The 18,200-nt window shown below is 37.9% G+C and overlaps 1 protein-coding gene across 4 annotated transcripts in view; it reads right to left on the bottom strand.

The window, feature by feature from the left end:
- The window catches only part of PCDH15 (protocadherin related 15), an 805,351-nt gene that overhangs the window by 695,706 nt on the left and 91,445 nt on the right, over positions 1-18,200 (bottom strand). The window contains exon 1 of one of the 4 annotated variants that reach the window (XM_032919939.1): positions 16,813-16,893. The exons of the other annotated variants lie outside the window; for them this stretch is intronic. The gene's annotated coding sequence lies outside the window, so the exon portion shown is untranslated. Of the gene's footprint in view, positions 1-16,812; positions 16,894-18,200 lie in introns of those variants that run through there. 4 annotated transcript variants of the gene reach the window in all.

The following is an 18,200-nucleotide window of genomic DNA, read 5'->3' as shown; positions in this document are numbered from 1 at the left end:
CATAGCTTTAAGATAAGCTACTTTGCTTCACTTCTGAAGCCACAGACAGCATTCAGTTGAAGAATCATCTTAAACTGCATCAGATCTAAATTATGTGGCTTCTGCACACAACACAACAAAATTACAGCAGCTCTAAGATTCATTTTTGCATGCTATTATTAATAGCAAGCAATGCTGACAGTTACTCATTGTAGCCTGTAGGGAAGATTTCTCTTGGGCAGGAACTCCAGACATTGCTGAAAAACCTCAAACACTGCACACAGCATGAGAATATTGAATTTGTCTCTCTTTCTGCAAACAGACTAAAAGGAATTATCAAGGACTCCACTGGTGAGGAACATCAGGTTGTGATATACAACATCACAGGATACCAGATAGTAACAACAGAAGAAAAAGAAATCTGCTGGTTGCTTTCATTACTGAAGACTAGCAAGTCACAAGAAAAAGTGCTGAGAATTTTAGCATTAGGTTTATCCACAATGGAACACTTCATTAAAATGAAAGAACCCAGAATAGATAAGACGTTGAGGAAGTCAAAAGAGTATCACCTAAACATGGTTCCCCAACAACATACTCCAGGAAAGCTAACCAGATAGAAGTAAGGCTATGGACATCAAAACACAAAAAACGCTCCAACCAAACAAAAAACAAACCCACACTACAACAACAAAAAACTCAACACCATAGGGTTTTGTCTTTATCAAGACTGGGAGCAATTGATAGAAGAGCACACAGCAACATCATGTAGATTTGCTGTAAGACTACGCCATTGTCAAATTCAGAAAATAAAATGTATTTTTTACTATAGAAAAGTATGACCCTAAGTGATTCCTCAAGTCTCAAGTTAAAGGCTGTTCCTGGAGCATACCTGTCACTCACTACCTCCTGCTGTCTGAAATTCTTTCTGGCTGAAAATTCCTATAAAAATGATACAACGCTGGTTTTGTTGTTTTTTGTTTTGTTTTGGTTTTTTGTTGTTTGTTTGTTTTATTTTTTGTTTTGTCAATTATCATTAGAAGAAAATAACTTCACTTTCCAGACATGCTAGAACAATTTTTCCTGTCTTTATTGCAACAACCACAGATTCAGTAAATAGATATTTTCAGCAGCATGCATTCAGCATAAAAAGCAAAATAATCCAATAAAAGCAGACATCTAATGATGAAAACTGTGCAGTATTAATTCCTCTGTGCAAAGGTGTGAAAAAGACTTTTGTGAATAAAAATGGCTAAAAACAAACAACCAGCAATCAAATTTTGTAGACTAACAGATGTAGAACAGATCATCAAAATCAGAGACATACTTTATTACCATTGAAACCATCAATGCTTGAAAAGACGTGATGTTTTCACAAGAAAAGATACTTCCTAAACATGCTTAGGGAATGCCTGTTTAGACAGTGGTGGAGATTAAAAGCCCATCTCTCACTGCAATAAAAAAATCCCACTGCGTGGGACACGGGCAAGCAGTCAGTAAGAAGCATAACACTATGTCCTGAAGGCAATTACAGCAGGTACAACTACAGAGGTAGTAAAGGCTTCCATGGTTGTGCATTTATGACCTGTGAAGTTGTAATTAACTTGATGTCCTATGGGAACATTTATATGAACCTCCCCAGTTTAACACAGCAGTTAAAATAGAGAACTTACATTGGCCAAAAGAATAAATTACACTTGTTAACTTTGCCTTTGGGATCCATAAGATCAGACACACATTTTGAGCCTGTTTCTTCTCCAGTGAAGAACAGTTCTTGCAGCAGCAAATCAAGGGTGCGAGAGATATCTGTAATCTAGTGCTAAGTTAACTAAGCTTGAGATCCACAAGCAGAGGAAAAGAAAAGAGCATGAATATTTTATGTCAAGGTTTGTACTTATGAGCAAAGATAATTACCAACTTAGCAAGCAGAGACTCATAGGATGTAAGCTACTAGTTTAGATCAGTGGTTCTGATGCAGCAGTATTGCAGGACCTCTTTTCTGCCCCCTTAACTGTTTACTGAAGAAAGAGCGTCAACCATGAGGTCGTCAAACCAATTCCCAGTCAGGTACTTCTGGCTACAGAAATCACTGTTAACCTGACTTCGCATGTCTGCAGGCTTCCTTCTGCACATGGGTCATGCACAAAAAGGAGATTTCAAGTCATGCAAAATGGGAGATTTCCTCTCCCCCTGTGAACAGCTCTATAGGCACCGCAGCAGTTTCAATCAGGACTACTCTTTTGTTCCCTCCACCCTGTTCAGGGAAGTATGTAACTGTTACCCAGACCAGACTAAGAGAGCAACTTCGAGCAACACAGAAATAATGTTTTTATAAACACGCAACTAGTCTTGAAACGAAAGTATGAGATTAACTTATCTTTTCCATCCCTCTCTGAACCTTTGAGAACATCATCAAGTGGAAATGATTTTAGGAGACAAAAAAATTAAGGGATGATTTTTTTTAAATGGGGACGGTTACAGAAGATGAAAACTCCCCTCAGAGAGCTAACCAGGAACAGCTCTCTGCCCAGAAGCCCAAGAATTTCTGTGTTTACCCCATTTGGCCTAATACTTTGCTTTCTGCAAAGAGGGACTGATTTCCCTTTTCTAAACAGATCATACTGAAAAAAAACCCCACATTAAGCTTGTGTCTGCAACCCAACAAAACCTGAAAGGTGTAGCCTAATACATTCTGATGTCTATCATTGCTGGTAGACATTAGAAACTTAGCATCATCCTAACAGTGCAGGGTTTCAGGATGTGCCAAAATAAGGGAGTAATATTCATACTGAGAAAAATATTTTTCATATAGTAATTAGCATGAAATTTGACAATGAATTACATGACACTAAACCAGCTGCATATGTAAGAGTAAAAAGTCAAGAACTGAAAGTTAAAATCAGCTGGGACTCTAAAGGCATCATCCTTTACCCAGATGCCTTTTGTCATAAAACTCAGTAAATCAATTTTTGAAATTTCTACCTTTCTGTCAATTCTGGTTGGAACTGTTCAATGTATTCAAAACCTGCTAGTGCAAGGGAGAGAAATAGAAACAGATAATTGTACACAAGAGGCTGCATGATCACATAAGCCTTATTTCCACAAATAAGCTAAACTAGGAATGCACGAGGGAAGAAAAACAAAGACCACAGGAGAAAAAAAATGGGACAGAAACCATCGTATTATATCAGCTTTGTTACGAACCAAGCGCATGAGTCCTGTTGAAGACTGAGACATGCTTTATGTACTTACTTGAAATTGAGTCTATACACCATAAAGAGTATATTTGAATGTTGTGTTTTGCCACTTTAAAAATATTACCTTTTTCTGGGTTCAAATCTCAATGAACCAACATTATTAACTGCTAAGTTATCTCAATAATATAGAAAAAAAAATAGATCAGTAAAATATGAGATCAATTGGATCAGACAAAATCAGATCAGATTTTTATGCCTCAACAATTACCTGAATGTTCACCTGAAGATTTTTTTGAAGTTCTATTGTCCAAAGCTTCATGTCAAATAACCTATGACATGGAACTGAGGATTCAAGAGAAAACTGTAAGGTAAGAAAATTTCAGGACTTAGTATAATACTAAGCACATCAGTACAGCAACAATAAGCAGCATTCAGACTTTCCCTCTCCTGCCAAAACAAATTGTCTCCTTTTTCAGCTCTCAAATGGAAGACAAACTTCTCTGTCAGAAAAATAAAATTAAAAAAAAAAAAAAAAAAAAAATATATGTTGCCACACAAACTAATGGGTCACCTTCAGTCTGCTACAGCTTCCCAACATGCTGAAGCCACAAAAGGAGTGCCCAGTGAATCCAGAAATGAGACTTCACAGAAAAAGTACTGATTCTGAACTGTGGGCTGCATGCAAAATATATTTAAGATAGATACATATTTATATAGACAGAAAGTTTGTCACTTAAAGATGCTAAATCACTGTTGGGAAACACTGGGCTATATAGGAAGTAGTCAAAGACTGCTGGGAGTCAAAGGAGCTTTTACCTTAAAGAAATGCATCAACTTGCCTTATCATGAGCAGCCCTCTACTGCAGAGGGTGAAAAGAAATATGAATTATTGGAAACTGCAAAACAAATAAAGTATTATTAAATCCTAAAACCAATAATGGCTCACTTTTAATTGAAGGGAATGTCTCCTTCCCCCACCTCCCAACAAAGAACCTCCTCAAAATATTCACATTGAAGGAAAAAAAGAAAAAGAAAAAAAAGGGGGGGACCAAACAAAAACCAACCAAACGAAAAAGAAACCCTGAATTTCTTAATCACAGATCTTCTCTATAGACCTCAGGAGAAATGGCATGAAATGTAACAATGCTTTTTGCTGTTACTTTGGTTTGCCCCTTCTTCATGCTTCACAAAGTACATACACACAAACACACCATGTTTTACAAAAATCCAAAAAACAATAAAACCTGCTGAGTTTCCAGGAGCATTTTATTTTACAGTCTTACTGGTTTCTGCAATGCTTCATATAAAAAGGACCACAGTTTATGAAAAAGGCCCCTAGGAGTTACCACTATGACTCATACTGTCTCCTCAATAAATAATAATAAAAAGCTTTAAACATGTCTGTCTACAAATAATGAGGAAAGCCTACCAGCCCTCTTCAAGAGCAAGTAATAAGCAAACCATGTGGAGAAAAAAAAAAACAAAACACAAAACTATTTACAAAAGAGACAAACATACTTCCAGCAGCTTCCTCTTGATAGACAAGATATCAGTTTAGCAAACAGGTTCTGAAACATACTTTAAAAAATATTCCACCAAAGCAATAAATCATTGGTAGTATCTGTTTAGATATATAAATGTCCTATTTGCATATTTAAGAAAGAGCAAACAAAAATCAGGACACCTATTTTTCATCCAGGAACGAGGCTGCAATCATTAGGATGACAAAAATCACCGATAGTGATGAACTGGTTTATGTAGGTGTTAACCTGAACACTGACTGAAGACTGAACAATGGAGACCATCATTCAAATGCCAAAATTTATTTGAAGTCATTTAAAGGGCTGGTAAAACAGTATCAAAATGCCAGCAATGGACTGCTGCCCTCTGCCCCTTAATTTTAAGACTATGATTCCACTAGAACAGAAGAAAGTGATATTACTGAGGGATACAATTCTGGGTAGTGTGGGCCTCGCAGGCTACAATCACCTAGGTCTTCCTCTGAAATATCTCTATTTATAAGACAGGTTAAATGGCAAACTTAGCATAGTAGATGGGAGAAAAAAAAAAAAAAGTGCCTTTCCACAACCAAGAGAACTGTCTCTAATACTGGCATTGAAGCTCTAGAGCCAATAAAAAGAACTGAAAACTAGTATTTCAGATTTTTATCTGGACAGCTTTACTAATGTTATTAGAAACAAAGTTTTAGGAGTAGTTTAAGCCCTTCAGACAGCAAAGAATATCTGAAAATCTAGGACTTTTTTTGCTCATAATTACCTTTTGATTTCAATTTTCAAAAACCTATTCCAAGACAGTTCTTTGCAACAACTGTTATTACATATCTTTGTTAGTGCTCGTCCTCCCACTTAAAGAATGTGGCTTTTCTTTGGCTCTGTGAACTTTTTAATTTTCTAAAGTACAATATTTTTCTCCTCTGTATTGCCGTTCAGACTTTTAAAAATAGAAACAAGATATAAATACGTATGGTAAGTATAGGAATGATTTTGTATAAGACACTGTCCCTAAATACAATTTTTAATCTTAACCTATTAAGCTGTCTACAGAAAATCCCAGGGCACTCAAATCAGAAGGCTCCCTTCTGATTGGCACCCCTCCAACAAAAACATCACAGCTTCAGCTCCCCTCCGGGTTTTGTCCAAAACTTGAATAAATAACAGGGGAAGAGCTTGGGCCCCTGGGCCTACCTGAGGCTGTTCCAGACTAGAAGTTTAGAAGAGGAATACAACCAACCCTTAAAGGCAGTCCTGGGCCTGAAAAGGCTTGTGGGGAAGGGTCAGGAAACCAAAAGGGAGAGAAAATTATTTGCATGGCAAGAATATGGAGGAAATTTTTCAAATCATAGTGAACTTGAGGAGAAAAAGACATGAATTAGTTTGGGAGAGTTCTGCCATGGTCATTTAACAGTGGTATAAGGGAAAGATCAACCAATTCCTTCCCTCTATTTCTGCCAGGAAAACCCTTCATTCTTCTCACGAAGAAGGGGTGAGGAGCCCCACCATTAAAACACACAAATTCAAACAACATTCCTATCACTTGCTTTGAACAGTTAAACAGAATGAAATACCCAAAGGAGAGTGCACAAACACCCAAGTAACCGTTAAGATTTCAATGCAGCATATTGTATCTCCCAAAGTCAAAAGCTGTCACTATTCCACTGCTTCTTTCAAACAAGTCTGAGTCCCCAACTCCTACTACAAAAATGTTTGCAGGCTCTATCCTTGCCCCACTCCCCTCCCAGTAACTTCAAAGATTCATTTTAAGTCTTCTTTCTGCACAAGCTGACTAAAATTCAGCCCTGAAGATCTCCTCCCTTTCCCCAATAGCTATCTCTAACCCTTGAGAGACAGGTTTTTGGACCAGTACAGAGCTCAAGAGATTCATTTGCTCTCACTGAGCTTCAATAAAATCTTTTAGATATAATCCCATAAAACTACATTCTTGACATGTATTGCATCCTGGTCCTAACATGCATTACATTCTAGATTCCTCACACCTCCATTAAATTTGAAATAAATTACAAAGCACACAGACTGAGGATGTCCTTTACCATTACTGAGGAGAAAACCCCTGCTATTTTCTTTTACTCTAAGGGGTTGTTTCCTTTCTTCTGGCACATTTTAGGACTCCAGGGATGCATAGAACTTGGTCCCAATTTCAGTTATGCTACCAGCACCTGGTAAGATCATGTTTTCATTCAATGCATGGTCACGGCCTGCTCTTCCTGTTTCTTCTTTTTTATTTTAAGTTAATAAGGAAGCCTTTGGTGGTCACTTGACAAGCATTTGTTTTAAGGTTTGGATTTATTTCTTGGTAGTTTCCCCTTTTTAAATGACGACAAGGCCTTAGCTATCATGACACCTTCTTACTCCTTTTTAATTCATATTTTCTTTAAAGATCATTGGCAATATGCCTATAGCCAAAAATACTGTGTAAAAGTTACTAACACAGGTAAAGAATAAGGGTGAGGAGAAAAAAAGAAAAAATGTAGTGTTCAGCTGTTGGAATTTGTCTGTCAAAAAAGGACTGTGTTGTGCCTGCAGACTTCAACTGTAAACTAAGCTGAGCAAAGAAATTGGTTTTACTTTTAAGGAAAGATTTACGCACTGTTTTCTCCTTTCTTAGTAAGAACAGTCTTGTAAAGCAGTATACTTCATTGTTTTTATAAAAAATTACAAAGATTAGGAAACCCAATGGACTTTACTCGTTAGTTCAAAGAAGTGTTGGTATGCTGTGGCTTTTAGACAACACATACTACAACAACATTAAAAACACCTAAAAGAATTTCCTCACAGAAAATTCCTCAGCAATGGCCAACACGATCAAACTGTTATTTTCAAACTCAGGAATTTCTCATTTTTGCCCTGTGGGGGGAAAAGAAAAAAAACAAAAAAATATCTTCAAACTACTAAATAAAGCATGTCATAGTAAAAGAAGATTTGATGGTGAAAGACACCTCTGCATTTAAGCATTTCTGTGACAGTGTAAAAAGCAAAACGGTCAGATTGCAGAAAACATCTGTTTAAATAATTTATTTTCTTGCCATGTACTCTTTTAAGTCAATGTCAAACACATAAAAATGAAAAGAAACTGATATAGCAGCTTACTGTACTACTCAAGCATAAATGTCACTGCTACATAGACTTTATATTATCAGCTTGACTATTAAGGTTTGTGATTACAACTCTTTAAAGCCAAGACCAAAAATTTTCATGGTGACCACTGCCTAACAGTAAACCTAACCAATGCGGAAGACCTCTTTCTACAAATATTCAAAACATACTGTTCCCCCTGAATTCAATTTCTCTACTAGCCTACAGCTTCTCTACCTTTTTTCTTGCAGCACTGAAAAAGGGATTTTTCAGTCTAATTATCATATATAAATTTCTAAATTTTTACACCTGCAAAACATGTAATGTTTGGAGCCATTATTCTTCTTTTAAAAATAAGGTAATTCAAAGTATTTCAAAAGAATTATACTGTCAAATTTAGTCAAATAACTCTGAAAAGATCAATTATATTATTCTTCTCTTACTTTTAGTTTTAAATGTCTTTGACAGCTTTCCCAAAAAAAAGTTGAACCTACCTGGGGTTTGAAAAGGCTGCAAATATCAGAATCCCTCCAGGTTACAGAGGGGGAGCAGATGTGAGAACTGGTTTCAAAAAACATTTACTACAGATAAAACTTATGGAGCAAACAGACAACGTGAGTAACAAGCAAGAAGGGTCAGCTGCCATTCACCTGGGAAGTATAAAAGAAGCTGGAGATAGAAAAGCTGGGTTACAAACTGGGAGTTAAACCACTCGCTTCAAACCAGCCTCTGGATGTACTGATGTGAAGTCAGTAGCAAGAGGCCAATGTATGAAAAAAGCGTGTGGGAAAGTACCGATGAGCAGGTCTAACCCGAGGTTAGGCAAACTGACAGAAACTGTTGCAAAGACCAGAAACAGGAGCGAAATGAGTAACTGCAACATATGGGGAAGAGTCAACACAGCTTTTATAAGGTGAAGATGCATCTCTCAAATCTCCTGGAGTTTCCTGAAAACAAGGTAGTAGTGGTGGTTGACAGAGTCTATTCTTCTAAAGTTTTCAGCAGTCTTCCAGCAAGATGCCTACAAAACCTGTGCTGCCATAACATGTGAGGGGAGGCCCTTGCTGTCTCTACAAACAGCCTGTTAGAAGACAATAGAAATAACAGGTAGGAACAAACGGCCACTGGAGTATCTCAGGACCCGTGCTCAGGTTTGTGCCATGCAAGATGTTTCTTAGATGACTTGTAAAGGGAGCGGGATGGTGAGATGACAAAGTTTGCACCAAAACAAAGTTTGAGTTTAGACATGCTTGGAGCTAAACCACAGAAAATACCCTCTAATTTCTACTCACCCTTCAAAGATATCAGAAAATTACTGGATGACTGTGGCAGGTTGACAGTGGCACTGGCATATGATGGAAGGGGAAAGAAGCACCCATTTGGTGGAAAAAGATTCAAAGTTCCAACTTTTTTTCTCAGCAAATCTTTCAGCTTTACACACTGACAGATATTCATGCTGTAATATTCATGAAAACCTAAAAGCCATTCCTAACTAGCTGCAGAAGCAGCTGAGTGACATTAACAAGACTGGCACATAATAAGTAAAATCTCAGAAAAATAGTTTGGATTTTATAATGGAGTACAGCATTAATAACCTCTAGCCCAGCAAGATTTTAAAAAATTACTCCTTTTCAGATAGAATGTCAGTATCTACCTCTAAATCGAATTGCTTTTTTTAGCTTCAACAGCCCATTTGAAGGGGAATTCAAAAAGCACTTTCACTTAACATATGTCTCAACAGTGAAAATGTTTTACTTCATAATACAGCAAAAACCTATGACGTTAATACAAAATCTTGGGTGCCTTACTATCTCTAGAATGCAAGCACCCTGTCCTTACTTTTAAGTTGCAAGGGAGCTGGTTTGCCGCTTTGAAAGCTAGACTAATGAAACAAACAATGAAAAAATAAAAAAAGACAGACTATTTGCTAGCAAGCAATGTTGTTCAAGATTTGCACCTTCAATCAGCAGGTGCGTACATGCCCTGCCATGCAAGACAAGGAACATTCCTGTCCTGAGTTCATTTCGGTTGCATGTATGCTTCTAAGCAGAAAAATTATACCCTCTCCTTTGGCTTAACCATCAGCTTTCATTGGTAGACTACAGATCATCTTGTCTTCTGATAGGAAGGGGAATATCATTGAGCCAAAGCAAGTTAACCTCCATTATCTTCTACTTCTGAAGACATCCTTTTTTCCTGTTCTCCTTGCCTCAGAGACTGATTTCTTCTAGGAAAAACACCCAAGTATTTTTCACATTCCAGAAAAAAAAACCTAAACCACTCCGACTATTAAATCATGGCATTACATCAACATTTATATTCTGCTGTAACTATTGGGTTTTTTAATCCTGAAAGCATGTGACATACCACTGTCACAGTCAGTTCCTGTGAAAATACTGCTCCAGCCTAAACACTCCTCATGCAAACCCTTTCCAGGCTAAAAGGCAATAAGAGCTAAATACACTATGCAATGCTGATTACAGTATAGGATACTGCTGCTAATCAGAATAATATTAGCATATTTATAAATACAAATTACCACTGCTATAAAATAAAAAGGCTGAGCCTTATTTGTACCTTTACCAAACGCTTAAAAACCCTCAAAGAGAGGCTGGTATGATTTTTTTCATTTATGATAAATTAACACAAAGATAACACAAAGGTAAAATATTGACAGAGCAGCATACTGATAACTCAGATGTCAAATACCTTTGTAACTCTGTCCTGCTGACACGCAGTAGCAGAAATATCCTAAGCTCACAGGATACCTAAGATAGCAACATTCTATTCTTGAAGATGAGACAAAATGCACTCTAAAACAAAAGCACTCTAAATGAAGAGCTGTCAATACAACCTACAGAGACTCAATTCTGATGTGCTGCCTTTTGACTCCATTTTAATTACAAAATTTTGCTTTAAAGGTATAAACCCATTCTTAATATTATCCCCAGCAAGAGAAGAACAGGTTGCACAGGCACTGGAGTGCCCAGTTCCATGTCCACATGCTTATGGGAATCAGAAAAATTAGGCTGTTTTGAAATAAATTCAGGGTTAGGATACCTAAGAGATAGCAAAAGGGAAAGGATAAGGGACATAGCCATGCAAGATCCAGTCAAACACAACACTGGATCTCCAGCGGAACAATGAGTTTTGCTTAAACTGAATAGGTTTACAATACCAGACAACAATATACTACTGTTCCCCTCCAGGTATAGAGCCTCATTGGTTCCCAGTTATGGGTGTTTCCCATAAACCTGTTTATGTTTTCATTATATAACTAGGAATGGTAAAGCCAAGAAGCTCATCACTTGCAAGGAAGTAGGAAAATGGCTTTTTTAGGGACATTCCAAGTTAGGTCTGCACTGCCTGGGGTGGGAGATGTCGAGATTGAATCCTTTGCATGGTTCAACCTAACCCAAACCATTCTATGTTCTATTAAATTAGAAATAAATTAGTAAGCTACAATATCTTCCCTCCCCCCACAACATGTATAAAAAAGTAAGTAATGTGAATCCCAGTATTAATCAACTAAGAACCTGCAATATGCAAGCATATTTAACACTAGACACCCTCACTAGAAAACATCTTGGCGAGTACGAGAAACACAGTTTAACCTAACTGTATAAAACCTGATGAAATCTGATACCCCAACCGCTTAACTCAATGTTCCTGTCCATAGGTCTAACATTACGCTTTCACTGCTAACCTGTATTTTGTCCTGAGACAACATTATTTAGTGACTGGAACGTTTAGCTGAGAAAGAAACAGGACAAAAAAGCTGCATACTGCAAAGCTGGGAAACTGAATAGTGGTATTTTCATGTGAGTCTTTACTTCAGACATAACTTTATATATACCCACTGCAGTTTATCCAAGTCTTTCAGCCTCAGATGATTTAGCCATTTTAAAGCAACCCCAAATAACCAGCAGACCAAGAAAAGCTTTTCATATAAACATAAATCACAATGCTGCCGTTTCTGATACAGCTGCATTGTCAGTTAATACATTATATGTTGCTTAGAGTCAATGAACCCAAACATGCCTTCCAGTTCCTCGCTCAAAAAATCATTAAAATTAGATAAATCCTTCCCTACATCTTTGACCACAGGACTGAGATGTAGAAGCTTGTTCCAAAAGTAAAACAAGTATGGACTGAATCAATTCCTGTGTGTCTGCAACAGGAAGCATGATCTTCATCGAAGTCATCCTGCCATAGCACTCACCATGGTGTTATAAAGGATGCAATTGCAAGAAAATTAATTCAGTTAGTATGTTTTGGGTTGTGTCTTTCAGTAATAGAGACAGTCAACCCAACACATTCTTCAGAGATGTTTATCTTAAAGCATATTTCAGTATCTTCTCTTGAAGTATGTATTTTGTAATAAGTTTCCTAATAAATTGGTACCTCTTTACATATTAAAATTTACCAATCTTACTTTCTAGACTGGGCTGATGAGATAAATAAAGATTTTATGCAGGTGAAACATATTCCAGTAGAAATGAAGTTCTTGGGAGCTACAGTTTAAGTTCCTTACACAGCATGTGACTTGCAAAACTCTGTCCTTTCTTCAATTAATTCTGGATTATATGCTATCAAGAGTGTAAACCCCTATTGTTCACAAAATCAGGATACACTAAGGAACATTCGAGTGTATTTAATTCCTACTTCAGTAATTACCACATAATAAATAAATTCAAGAAGTAGTTATATTTCTCAGAAGAAATCATTCAGACACCTGCCTGCCACACTCCCATTTCTGTGCATTCTTTTCCCCTTTTATCTTGCAATTTTGCCCATATAACACACTGATTCAGAAATTTTTGTGTGTGTGCGTGTCTTCTGTATAAAGATGCATAAGCGTGGTCTGAGTATATTTATTTTACTTTTTAGGATCCTATACTTTCAGTGAAAGCACATTAGTTAATGAAAGAGAAAGCAGCTTAAAAGAATGGAATCCAAGAATATGAGAAATAGGAAGAAAAAAAGAAAAATTGAACTAAAGTGCATAAGACATGAATGAAAATAACAGAATGTCACAGACATCTCATGCATCATCTGACATTTTATTATGCAAACGACAATAGCACCATGAAATAAGAACAGGGCAAAAGGCATACAACTATACCATACACAGGCATAGATTTAGAGAGCACAGGCAGCAGCAACGTGTGCTGCCAGGTGTCGCAAGGCACATTTGTTTGTAGCAGGAAAATGCAACAGAATTATGGTCTAGGCAGGACATGACATTAATTATAGTCCTCAACAGCTTTTAAAAAGCAGTATAAAAGGCTCAAGCCAACGCACTACGCATGAGAGTGCAATGGGGGCAGTGCTGCCCCCAACAGGCCGCAGAAGTTATCAAGAAAGCCACTAGTTCATATCTAATTTTAAGAAGGAACTAATGGAATTCTAAAAGCAAAAGTTATTTAAATCAATAGAGGTTTGCCAAAATATAAAGGAGAAAGAAACAGAATAAAAATAGAACTTCAGAGCTAGAAGTTACCTTCAGCTATTTATTTCTTGCTTTTTAAAAGTAGGGTAAGTCGTATCCAAAAAACCACTACTGACACATATTTGTCCAACATACTATTTGGAAACACCTATAGCAGAGATCGCATAGTTGCAATCATTTATTTCTATGCTTGACTCTGCCTACTCATAGGACCTTTTTTTTAATTGCCTCTGTGTTATAACTGAACATCTACTCTTCCCCCTGTTATTTCTTTACCAAAATAATGCAGAGATACTTTAAACTTCCAGGGTAGTTTTACATATCTGACTTCTCCTCCTTTTCCTCTCATTATCACACATAGCCAATTCTTACGGACATTGTAGCTTTCTAATATTTTTTGCTGACATTTGGTTTTGGAAACAGCTTGACTGTTGACTTGCATTAGTTTTCATTCACTGTATCTCCAAAGGTTTTTATCTGAAACTGATGCCTAGCAGCCATTCACCAAGTACATTCATGTGGATTATGTTTGCCCAAGTTCAGTACACTGCATATATCCCTCTATTACATCCTATTTATTTCAGGCTACTTTTAACTAGTGAAAATCCGCCTGAAACTTAAGCCACACTTTCAAAATACATCCATCTCTTCTTTCCTCAATGCTCAATATTCAAAAAAGTAGCAAGCATATTCCACCAAGACAGACATTAATTAAAAAGCTGAATAGGACTGGACCAAAAAAAGACACTATTCACCATATCTTTGCTGTACATCATCTGTGAAATCTGATAACTGCTCTGAATATCTTCAAAAAGCTGCAGGCTGTGAAGAAAGCTGACAGTAGTTTCTTCCACGTGGCCCAGTATTTTTTCACTCCATGCTTTCTTGCTACAGTCAAGATCCACTTTATCCTCCTTGTTATTTTACTACATTCTAAGCATATGGGAGGGGTCTCAATTTTTACCTCCATTACAAAGCTTCCGTGGTTGAAAACTCCTGACTCTACAGAGCTTGGAAAACTCTGGGGACACGGGAAACAAGCTGAGGAATAAAGGAAAGGTCAGCCATTCTTGGAGCTGACTGTATTAAGGAAGAGCAGAGCAACTCCAATTCGAGAAAGGAACCCCAGTATGAATGCTGGGGCAGCTTCATAAGCACCTAAAAATAATTTCCTTTTAAAGAAAACAAAACCAAAACACATGATGCATTCTCATGTCACATTCAATCTAAGTGGGGGCTGCCACCAAACAGGGCCATCTGTTCTTCCCTCCACTATGCACCATCAATTCCTGCTCCCTTCCTGTGTTGGATCTAGCGATCATGCAGCTGCAGGATGAATTAATCATCTTATCAATGTGATGGAAAAATAATCTGCCAAAAACACACCCAAAGATGAAACCAAATTGGTTAGTCTTGTTAAATGAGAGTCAACCTAGAGAATGGTCATGGAAATTTGTGGCAGGGTAAAAGAAAGCAGGACAGCTCCTTCTGAGGCATTCTGCCCACTGATTGTACTGTTTTGCCAAACAGCACAAGCACAAAGGCATAAAATGAAAAGTCTAAGGTGCAAAATATATTACAAGTAGCATGGAATGCAAAATGACAGTATCTTAAGTACTGCAGAATTAGAGACAAAGGCAAGGACTAATGATTGCGTAATAGAGAAGATCAATAATCCTGTATACAAGTCTCAAATCCTCATACCATTTTAGCGTCTCTCAGGAACTACTAGGCATGACTAGGCATGACTACTAGGCAAGGTTCAGAAGTCTCAAGTCTCAAAAGTGGGGGGTGATACCACAGCTACAGAGTATTAAGTTTATTAAGAATTATTCAAATTAGCAGGGCTAGGTAAAAATTACTTTTTATTATCTTAGGTACTAGCAGAAGCAAATACCAAACAGAGAGGACTTGAAATGTCCCTAAGGACTAGAGAAGGACAAATCTAAGACTATGTTAAAAATGGGAAGATGGAGAACTCAAGGAATTGGAGATCAGTAAGCTTAACTTTGCTACCCAGAAAGATACTAGAACATATTATTAATCGATTTATCATAGAATCATAGAATCGTAAGGGTTGGAAAGGACCTTAAGATCATCTAGTTCCAACTCCCCTGCCATGGGCAGGGACACCTTGCCCTAAACCACGTGGCTCAAGGCTCTGTCCAACCTGGCCTTGAACACCGCCAGGGATGGAGCATCCACAACCTCCCTGGGCAACCCATTCCAGTGCTTCACCACCCTCACTGTAAAGAACTTCTTCCTTACATCTAGTCTAAACTTCCCCTGTTTAAGTTTGAACCCATTACCCCTTGTCCTACCACTACAGTCCCTAAGGAAGAGTCCCTCCCCAGCATCCTTGTAGACCCCCTTCAGACACTGGAAGGCTGCTATGAGGTCACCATGCAGCCTTCTCTTCTCCAGGCTGAACAGCCCCAACTTTCTCAGCCTGTCTTCATATGGGAGGTGCTCCAGCCCTCTTATCATCCTCGTGGCCCTCCTCTGGACTCGCTCCAACAGCTCCATGTCCTTTTTATGTTGAGGACACCAGAACTGTACACAGTACTCTAAGTGGGGTCTCACAAGAGCAGAGTAGAGGGGCAGGATCACCTCCTTTGACCTGCTGGTCACGCTTCTTTTGATGCAGCCCAGGATACGGTTGGCTTTCTGGGCTGCAAGCGCACACTGCCGGCTCATGTTAAGCTTCTCGTGAACCAACACCCCCAAGTCCTTTTCTGCAGGGCTGCTCTGAATCTCTTCTCTGCCCAGCCTGTAGCAGTGCCTGGGATTGCCCCTACCCAGGTGTAGGACCTTACACTTAGCTTGGTTAAACTTCATAAGGTTGGCATCGGCCCACCTCACAAGACTGTCAAGGTCCCTCTGGATGGCATCCCTTCCCTCCAGCGTATCAACCGAACCACACAGCTTGGTGTCGTCAGCAAACTTGCTGAGGGCGCACTCAATCCCACTGTCCATGTCGCCGACAAAGATGTTGAACAGGACCGGTCCCAACACCGATCCCTGAGGGACACCACTCGTTACAGGTTTCCAACTGGACATCGAGCCATTTACCACAACTCTTTTGCGTGCGGCCATCGAGCCAGTTTTTTATCCACCGAGTGGTCCATCTATCAAATTGATGTCTCTCCAATTTAGAGACAAGGATGTCGTGCGGGACAGTGTCGAACGCTTTGCACAAGTCCAGGTAGATGATGTCAAGTCCAGGTAGATGACGTCATTTACAGGCACTCAGGGGATAATAAATGGAGAGCAAACAGCCAGCATGAATTTGTCAAGTAAAAATCATGTTGAACCAACCTAATTTCCATCTCTGACAGAGTAACTAGATTAGTGCATAAATATGAAATGTCTTCACTAAGGCTTCAACCAGTGACATGTATTTTCTTTAGAAAAAGTGAATTGAGTTTTGCAATTACGTAAAAAGGCTCAAGAGTAGTTCTTAAAATGTTCTCTTTCAACCCAAAGGACATTTCAAGTACAATTCTGAAGAGATAAGTCCTGTGTTCTTTAATATCTTCACTAATGATTTAGAAGATGAATTACAGAGTAAACTTACAAAAATGTGCAGATGATGATGATGAAAAGAGTAAAAATAACTCTGGAGAACAAGATCAAAATTTGAAGCCATCTTGGGAATCTGGAAGAAAAGCAAAAAAAACTTATCCAAACCAACCAATAAACGACACAGGAGAAGTTACATCAAAAGAAAAAACACATCTTGATGACCCCATGGCAAGAGGACAATGCTGCACAAAGAGAATTAGGACTTTGTATAAGCAGCAAATTAAATGTTTGTATGACAAAGTAATACTGCTGCAGAAATAAGCATCTCACTCTGGGTATATACCAGCAGGAACATTGCACACAGTGAGTGGAAATGCAATCTCCATTTTGTACTCACAACCCCTTATCTACAATATGCATCTGGATCATGCCACTGCATCATAAAAGACAACACTGATTAATTGGAAAAGTTCAGAGGAAAAACAACAAGAATAATAACCAAGAGCATATTAAAAGGAGCTGAAAGAACCGAGTTTGTTTTTTCTCAAAACCCAAACAAAACCTCACAAAAATTGCCCTTAAGTCTTCAAGCTTATAAAGGTTATTAATAAGAGGAGAAAAATCAGTCCCATTCCTGACTCTTTTAGCAAAGACCAGACAGGAACAGGCTCCATTTTCAGAAGAGATTATTAAAGTTGGAGTTCAGGCAAAACTTTCTGTACAGAAGGCCAGCACAGACACACTACAAGGTACCTGGGGAGCTTGCAGATCTCTTCTATGGGAGCAAATTTAGGCAAACATCTAACAGTATACTTGTTTCCTGCTTCCAGGTAGGGAGACAAACAATGATGAACTCCCTAGGACCTTTCCAGTCTTAAACTAAGGTAACTCTTGCTTTTACAGGATAAACCAGTTAAGCTCCAGTTTGCGAAGCACACCTACTCATGAGCTGATACATAAAGTAAAAACACAGATACAAGATCAGCCTCTCCATGGAAATGCCTGTCTTGACTAAAACTTCTACTCTTGTTTCAGCTTGTAAGTTATAATAATATAAATATACATTCCAATAATAAAGCAACAGAAGTAGCTACAATGCTTTTTCCTTTTAATCCTATAACTGCTAAAAACAAGTTCTAGAAAGGACCTGAAGTTACTGTTATCAGTTAGAATATGTTCAGGGTGTCAGATCATTTTAACCAGTTCTATGAACTCATTTAGCTGGTTAAAGTTCAAACAGATCATTTTTCCTTTTTTTTTTTTTTTTAATCAGAAAAGGTGGAAGACAACAATTAAAGAAATTCTCATGCTGCACTGTATTTTGACATATCATTAGTAAAAAAACCAAAGATTGACAATACCTCACTTTGAAAATTAACACTGACTTGAGGGGTTCACACATTAAAAAAAAAAAAAAAAAAAGAAAGAAAGAAAAAAAAA

The sequence above is a fragment of the Strigops habroptila genome, chromosome 5, assembly GCF_004027225.2.
Source record: "Strigops habroptila isolate Jane chromosome 5, bStrHab1.2.pri, whole genome shotgun sequence".
NCBI classification, from domain to species: Eukaryota; Metazoa; Chordata; class Aves; order Psittaciformes; family Psittacidae; genus Strigops; species Strigops habroptila.
Note: the sequence above shows the minus strand (reverse complement) of the source record. Positions and strands in the feature narration are given on the sequence as shown.